This window comes from Chelonia mydas, chromosome 20 (assembly GCF_015237465.2).
Source record: "Chelonia mydas isolate rCheMyd1 chromosome 20, rCheMyd1.pri.v2, whole genome shotgun sequence".
NCBI lineage: Eukaryota > Metazoa > Chordata > Testudines > Cheloniidae > Chelonia > Chelonia mydas.
The window spans coordinates 7,619,500-7,627,471 of record NC_051260.2 but is presented as its reverse complement, the minus strand read 5'-3'; positions in this window follow the sequence as shown (position 1 = coordinate 7,627,471).

The following is a 7,972-nucleotide window of genomic DNA, read 5'->3' as shown; positions in this document are numbered from 1 at the left end:
CTTTTGGCCTTCACAACATCTCCCTGGCAATGAATCCCACAGGTTGACTGCATTGTGTGAAGAAATGCTTCCTTTGGTTTGTTTTAAACCTGCTGCCTATTAATTTCATTGGGGGACCCCTTGTTCTTGTGTTATGTGAAGGGCTAAATAAAACTTCCTTATTGACTTTCTCTACACCAGTCATGATTTTATAGACCTCTAGCACATTCTCTCTTAGCCGTCTCTTTTCCAGGCTGAAAAGTTGCTCTTTTTAAATCTCTCCTTGGATGAGAAGTTGTTCCATACGCCTAATAATTTTTGTTGCTCTTCTCTGTATTTCTTCCAATTCTAACCCATCTTTTTTGAGATGACATGATCAAAACTGCACGCAGTATTCAAGGTGTGGGGGTCCTGTAGATTTATGTAGTGGCATAATGATATTTACTGTCTTATTATTGATCCCTTTCCTAAGGGTTCCTAACATGTTGTTAAAAGAAAAGGAGTACTTGTGGCACCTTAGAGACTAACCAGTTTATTTGAGCATGAGCTTTCGTGAGCTACAGCTCACTTCATCGGATGCACGAAAGCTCATGCTCAAATAAACTGGTTAGTCTCTAAGGTGCCACAAGTACTCCTTTTCTTTTTACGAATACAGACTAACACGGCTGTTACTCTGAAACCTAACATGTTGTTAGTTTTTTTGACTGCATGTTGAGCAGATGCTTTCAGAGAACTGTACACAATGACTCTGAGGTCTCTTTCTTGAGTGATAACAGCTCATTTAGACCCCATCCGTTTGTATGTACAATTGGGATTATGTTTTCCAATGTGCATTACCCAGTAGAGTACAGGAATCTGGGGCACAATGTTACCAGATGTGCCTGTTACTTTGGGGTAGGCTCATTGATTAGGGTTACTCTTCTGGGCAGGGGGTTCTGTAATTCTATTACTGTGCTGCTTATGTCACTTGTGTGTTCCTATGGAGCTCTACTCCTTCCTTCTGCAAGTCTCTGTAGTCAATGGGCTGGGTTAAGGAGCACTTTCAGCTGCTCCCCTCTTATGTGCCCCAAGTTTAACATGTCCCTATAACACTTTCACGTTACAATTGTACTGGTAGTAACCCACTTTGATGAGCAAACCCCACAGTATTTTTGGGCACTACCGGGATCTTTAGCTTAGGTAAAAGCAGCATTGCTGCAGAGTAAATGGGGGAAGCTAAAAACACAAAAGAGTAAAATTCAGAGAGAGAGAGAGAGAGAGAAGCAACCAGCTGAACCATAAAAGTTAGTTGTTGAATAATAGTGATAACTACGCAAGGAGGGCTAAACAAACATAACAGTTACATTTTAAAGGTTAATACCTGAGGTAGAAAAGAAAACAGAGATCAGGGGCGGGCGGGGGGGATCTCACCCACTCCATGAGGCTTGAACTGGTCAGGGTTCCCAGATGATGGTGGTAGCTCCGGGTCCTGAGTGCTGGAGACAGGCAGAGGCCCCCGCATGATCAGTCAGGAGATGGAATCCCAGTGGAACTGATGCAGAGTTTGGGTCTATGCATCAGAACCCTTACTTGGGCATAGGTAGGGGGTTTTGTAGAGAAAATACAATGGTTCAAGGGAGAACACTAGATTTGTTTATGGGTAAACTGATGACTCAAGGGTTTTCTTTATGCTAGACAATAGAAGCTGATCACTATTGGCTATGGGTGGTGTTTTCGTCCAGGGAGCTCTCACAAGGCAACTAGGCTGCTTCAGTATTTTGGGATATCAATCAAAGATTTATTACTAGAATTGAACTGATATTTGCTGAGCTGGGTGTGTGCAGGCGTAGGTTCATTAACTTCTGGAGCAGGGATTCCCATGATGCAGTGCATCCCTGCTTTTCTGGTCCCAGAGTTCAGTACGGTTCTCTGTTCCTCATTCTTTATGCTAATCCCTGTCCCATCTTTCATGCAGATGAGGCTAGGGGAGTTGACTCTGTTCTTCATTCTGTATGCAAATGGAGATGTCTTAATCTTGTCACCCTTGTCAGGAGGGGTCTAGGTGTGTCTCCCAACACCCTTCATTGTTCTCTGCAAGCCTTTTATCTGATTGGTTTTGGCTCAAACAGAGACGGGGCGGGGGGGTGTCCTTCATGAGTCAGACAGGCTAGATACTGTGCCCTGGTTTCCCAAAAACACAGAGATGAGTGGTATCAAGTCCCCCCCATGATGGGGTGCTTGTGCTGAGCAAGTATCCCGATCACATCCTTACTCCGTGGTACTGGGTCTGATCTTCCATGCGTTGCAGCCGCCGCATCAGTCATGGTATCCAACAAACCAGCAGAATCAGACCAATTGTTAGTATAATTTGGAAACCAATGATCACCTCAATGGGGTGAAGCATGATATTTAAAAGACCTGTTGCACTGGGGCTCTGCCTAACCAAAGTCTCCCACCGAGAGTGATGGCCTGTGTTTTTACCTTAATGGCAATGAGACCCATTCCCAGTGAAATGGGGGAAACCTCCTTGTAGAGCTCAGGAGAGGCATTTAAATGTTGTACGGTCCATATAGGCACAGTAAACTTAATATCACAGCTAACAATGGTGATTACATTATCGAAACAGCGACTAACGTAAGGTACCATGGGTTGGACCCAATGTCCATTAATCAATACAATATTACATCTTGTATTCGTACATATACATATGATTTACCAACATAGACAATAACAGACCCCTCTTCCTTCATAACATCGAAGGAACAGTGAGACTTATTCCCAGGTTACTCATTCATCCCAATCTTTATGGCTAGGTCCAATCAAGGGAGCACATGCAGGTGCAATGTGACAGATATTCATGCCCTCTAAGTGGGTTTGAACCTCCTTCAGAGAAGTCTGAGGTTGAAGAACCAAATGTTCTTGTTGATCCAATTTCAACACATGGGGTCGTGAAATTGGGGCTCTTAAATGTCAGAGGGGAGCAAGGTGTGTGATCAGAGGGTTGAAATTTAAAACTGTTTTTTGTTGTTGGCCCAATTCCACTCTGTACAATCGCTTGAAATCCCTCCGAAATGGCAATATGCCTTTCGAATTTAAACCAAATTGCTGGCATGAGCTTGTCACAATGTGTGTCCTTTAATGGAACTACCCAGTCTAGGGGACCTTGCTGAATCAAGTAATATCCAGCTAAAGTCCAGTGCAGCGGTTCCCAGTTTATGAGGAATCGTGTGATATTCTTGCCTGCTGGCATGATCAGAGACAGCTGCAGTTCCTCTCCAGGTAACGGAGGTGTCTGAGTTCCAATGACAATGATGACACATAGGGGCATGGTTGTTCCCCAAACAACAGAGGAAATCAGAGCTACCCTGCACCTTTCACCAGCCAGGAGGCTGTCACTGGGGGTGTTTGTCCCATTCGAACTGGTAGTGATGCTGCAGGGCCGGGGGTTGCTCCCATTCCCATAGAATCCATGCATGTGGCACAGCAATTTTGCTTCCTGGGCTCCAGCTGGCAAGCCACTCCAGAGGCTCAGAGGGATCACAGGTACAGCTTAGAGCCTGGACAGCATCAGACTCCAGACACTTATGAAGAGCAGGGTGCTGGTGCACCAGTGCGATGTCATGGTTTGTGTAGGGGACTTGTGAGGGGGCAGAGAAGAGAGAAAAACTTCCCACAATCCCACCATATATACTGGGAGAATCTGGGATTAATATTACAGGGTGAACCTGAAGCGGTGACCTACGTGAGGGTGGCCATAATAAGTCAAGGACTTTTCTGGCCTTTTCCTACCCTAACATCCGGGTACGCACTGACCAGCCCACTCGATGCATATTTTCCAACGGCTCAAAGCCGTTCCTTCTTGCTGGCCAAGAAGGGTGGCCGACAGGATGGAGAACACAGTCTTTAGGGTCAGGTGGTTTATCCTTCCATTCTTTGAGCTGTGAAGAATGAAAACATTTCCGCCTGGGTTTTCCTTTTTTTTTCATTCAGGATTTCTATCTGACAAACCCTGGGGCTGGCCTGATTCACAACAGAGCAGCGGCCCTCCCAGGGATGTGTAAAGAAAGAGCTGCTTAGCAGTGACAGAGGCAGTGTTGGTTTCCGTAGGGATGGCTTCCACCCTGGATCTTTCTAAAACAAAGTCAGTGGATTTATACACAGTTAAGAACCTTTGGCAGCTGAAAACTGAACCAAATTTCTCAGCACCTACACTGTTCTGAACGAACTCAATCAACTCACTTCCACACCCTTCAGTTACAGCAAACTGCTTGCAAAAGCTAGCATGAGGTTTTATTCCTTCAGGAGCACTTCTAGGCAACAATTCATTTTCTCTAGAAATTTTGCCCTTTCCCTTTTCAGCTAGGGGTGGCTCTACAGAAACATCTTCCTGAGCATCTTTCTGGGTTTCAGTGGAGTCCAGAACAACTTCTGAGACAAGTGACAAATCCTCAGTCGGCATAAACTGAGAGGTGCCTTCTGCCTGCTCCACAGAGAGAACCCTGGAGACATTCTCTCCCCCAGCAGTTAAACCGCTTTTCTGAGGAGACCAACAGCTTGAACTTCCCTCCCCCTTGTCACAGACCACAGGGCTAGTCACAGACAAACACTGGGAGATTGGGATGGCTTTTTTAACAGGCAAATTACCACTCCCAAGAGACAAACCGTGGGAGACAGTTTCTCCCTCATACTTGCTGAGCTGAACCTGTTTAGTGGTGGGTCTCCCTTCGAAGATCCTGCCCACTAGCAATTGGGCTAACATCCCTGGGTTCCCCACTGCAGCCCTCACAGTGGGTCTCCTCCTCCAGTACCACTGAGAATTCTTTCCCAGGGGTCTGGCTGCTGGGTCTTGCCCACGTGCTCAGAGTCTAACTTGCCAGATTTGAGGTTGCAAAGCAATTTCCCCCCGGGTCAGACTGGCAGAGACCCTGGGGTCGCCTTCCTCTGCAGCGGGCGGCCCAGGTCACTTGTGGCCTGAAACGTGCAAATGGTCCCTTCTGGCCTTACAATCTTTGACCCCATTTAGCCTGTGTGCGCTGAGCTCAGCCAGCAGGGGGTGCTAGTCATGTTGTTCTTTGTCCCATGGAGCCTCCCTCAAGATGCCAGCCCCAGAGCCCACCAACCCCCCTTTCTAATCTGTCTCTGCCAGTCCAGACTCCCTTCCCCCCAGACCCACCCCTGACCCAGGCTCTCCCTTGCTAGAGGGCAGATCTGCTGGCACTACGGCACCTCCCCCTGGGGGAGCATTACCAAGGGAACACCCAGTGCCAGAGAACCTGGTTCTCGCTTCCGCTCTGCCCCAGGAGGTGCTGCAGGGCCCTGGTGTAGGCAGCAGATCATTCAGGGCCCCATTGTGCCAGGCCCTACACAGCCCTCTCCCCGGCCCCAGGGAGAGACAGCCTCTGGCCCCGAGAGCTCACAGCACAAATAGCCAAGACAGAATTGTTATCCTCATTGTATAGAAGGGAAACTGAGGCACAGAGCAAGGCAGTGACTTGCCTAAGATCATCCAGGGAGTCAGTGGCAGAGCCTGGACTAGAATCCAGGTATCCTGCGTCCCCACCCAGCTTGTGAACCACTGGCCTGCCCTCTCTCTTGCAGCCACCCTAGGCAGGTGACCCCTTTGGAGGGGACCACATGTCTGCCAGGGGCACCGGTGCTGGGAGGGGTGGATAACAGTGGGGTGAGAACCAGGGGAGATTCTCAGCAGGACCAGGTAGTACCTCACTGTATTCCCCAGGTGGGACCTGCTGTCCGTGGCACCATCCCCCTCTCGTGGCACCGCAGGGCCATGTCTGCCCAGGTAGGAGAAGCACAGGGTCAAGATGCTGGGGGAAACCAGGGTGGGCAGAAATCCTGGGTAGGGCACCAGGGTGTGAGGGCACAGGGTGGGGATGGGAATGGGGGCAGTGGGATATGGAGGTATCGGGTTAGGTGGAGGCAACAGGAGGCAGAGTCATGGGAGAGGGGGTTAGGTGGACAGTGGAGTGCAGTGTCAGAGTGGGGTGGGGGCTGGGGCAGGTCATTGTGGCTGGAGGGGCAGGGACACAGGGCGGGGAGGAAGGGTCGCAGGGTGGGGAGGGGGCACAGGACATGGTCACAGGGGCTGAGGGGCAGGGTCACAGGGCTGGGAGCAGGGTGGGGAGGGAGAACAGGACAGGGGCTGAGGGGCAGGGTGGGGAGTGGACTGTGTTCCCCAGCCCTGATGCCCAGGAGCCCAGGAGCCCAGCCCCCCACCCCCCAGCCTTGCTCCCCTGACCCCACTGTTCTCTGTGTCCCTCCCCAGCTGCTGAAGAGGAGCTGGCCAAAGCCAGCGCCATCTGGGCACCTCCCCAGGTGTATGACCCCCTCCAGGCTCCCTCAAGGTGTGACCCCAACCTGGGCACCTCCCATGTTGTGAGTCTGCTCAGAACTCTCTCAGGTGTGTGCCCCCGCAAGGCTCCTGGGCACCATGCTGGGGCAGCCATCCCTCTGCCCCATAGAGCTCTCTGCCTCCCTGGCCTCCTCCCCACTCCCACCCCCCTATGGGGATTTCCCTTGTAGACAGCCAGCATTCCCAAGCCCCTGGCCTGTTCTCTGGGGCCAGGATTCCCAGGGCTCCCCCCCACCCGTCGTGCTGGGAAATAGTGCCAGGGCCCCACTCTGAGCCGCGTTAATCTCCTGACATCCCAGGGCCTCAGAGGGATTCATTTCCAGCTGCTACCCTGGCTGCCAGCTAACCCCACAGCCAGAACAAACCAGGTGGGGCCCAATTCCCAGCCAGGCTGGTGGAGGAAGGAGAAACACTCACACATTCCTGACCCCACCCACCCTCGCTGTCCTCCAACACCTGGGAGAGTCGCTCCTGTGACCTTCACCCCCACCCCCCACCTCAATGCCCCCCATTCTCTCCCCCCACAATGCCACCCCCATCCACCACCACCCCCGCAATGCCAGTCTGCAGCCCTTCCCCCTTTCACACTCCCGGGACCAAAGGCAACGATTTGTCTGAAGAAGCAAAGCTGGGAATAGAACCCAGGAGTCCTGACGCCCAGCCCTTACCACTGGACACCCCTCTCCCTCCCCACACACACACACTCCCCTTCCAGAGCTGGGGCTAGAACCCAGGAGTCCTGGCTTCCAGGCCCAGCCCCACTAGACCCCAGTCCCCTCCTCACAGGACAATGTCACTCTCCCATGGCTGGGGTGGAATGGAGCATGCATGGGCAGGGGTGGAGGCCCAGCTGTTCTCAGTGGTGCTGTTTGTAGCCTCAGGCTGGCCTTTGGGGGTACCAGCCATCAGCCCCTGCCCCTTCAGACAGGGAGTAGGGCAGCGTTTTGGTCCTGATTCTGCTGGCTGCTGCCCTGCCCTGTCATGGACTACTCCTCTCCTCTTCCCTCCTCCCCTGTTGCTCCCCTCGCCCCCCAGGGCAGCAGCTCCCACAGCCTCTCTCCCCAGGGCACGGCCAGTTCTCCCCAGCTGAGGGGGAGGCAGGGGTGGGCCGGGGGCTGCCATGCTGCTGAGGGGGTGCCCTGAGTGCCACGGGAGGAGAGAGTTTTCCCTGCTCATCCAGAGCCAGGCCAGGGGCTGGGAGCAGCTGGCTCCGAGTAATGGGGGTCTGGTGCCACCATGGTCCCCTCAGCTCTTGGACCCGGTGCTGGAACCGAGCGGGGAATCCAGGGCTAGTTCTCAGCAGGGGCCTGATGTTGCCTCACTCTCCCAAGAAGCCCCTGCGGTGCCAGATCCAAGAGATGGGCCTGGCGCTGGGGCAGAGCTGAGGGTGCTGGTTCTGAGGGTGGGACCTGGCACTGGCATGGGGGGTGGCACTGGTTCTGACTGGAGAGGCTAGTCTTCTGGAGGGGTGGGAGGGCTGGGTCTGGTTGTGGGGCTGGGTCAGAGTGTGGGGTTGGGGTCTGTACTGGGTCAGGGTGTGGGGCTGGTTGTGGGGCTGGGTCAGAGTGTGGGGCTGGGGTCTGTACTGGGTCAGGGTGTGGGGCTGGTTGTGGGGCTGGGTCAGAGTGTGGGGCTGGGGTCTGT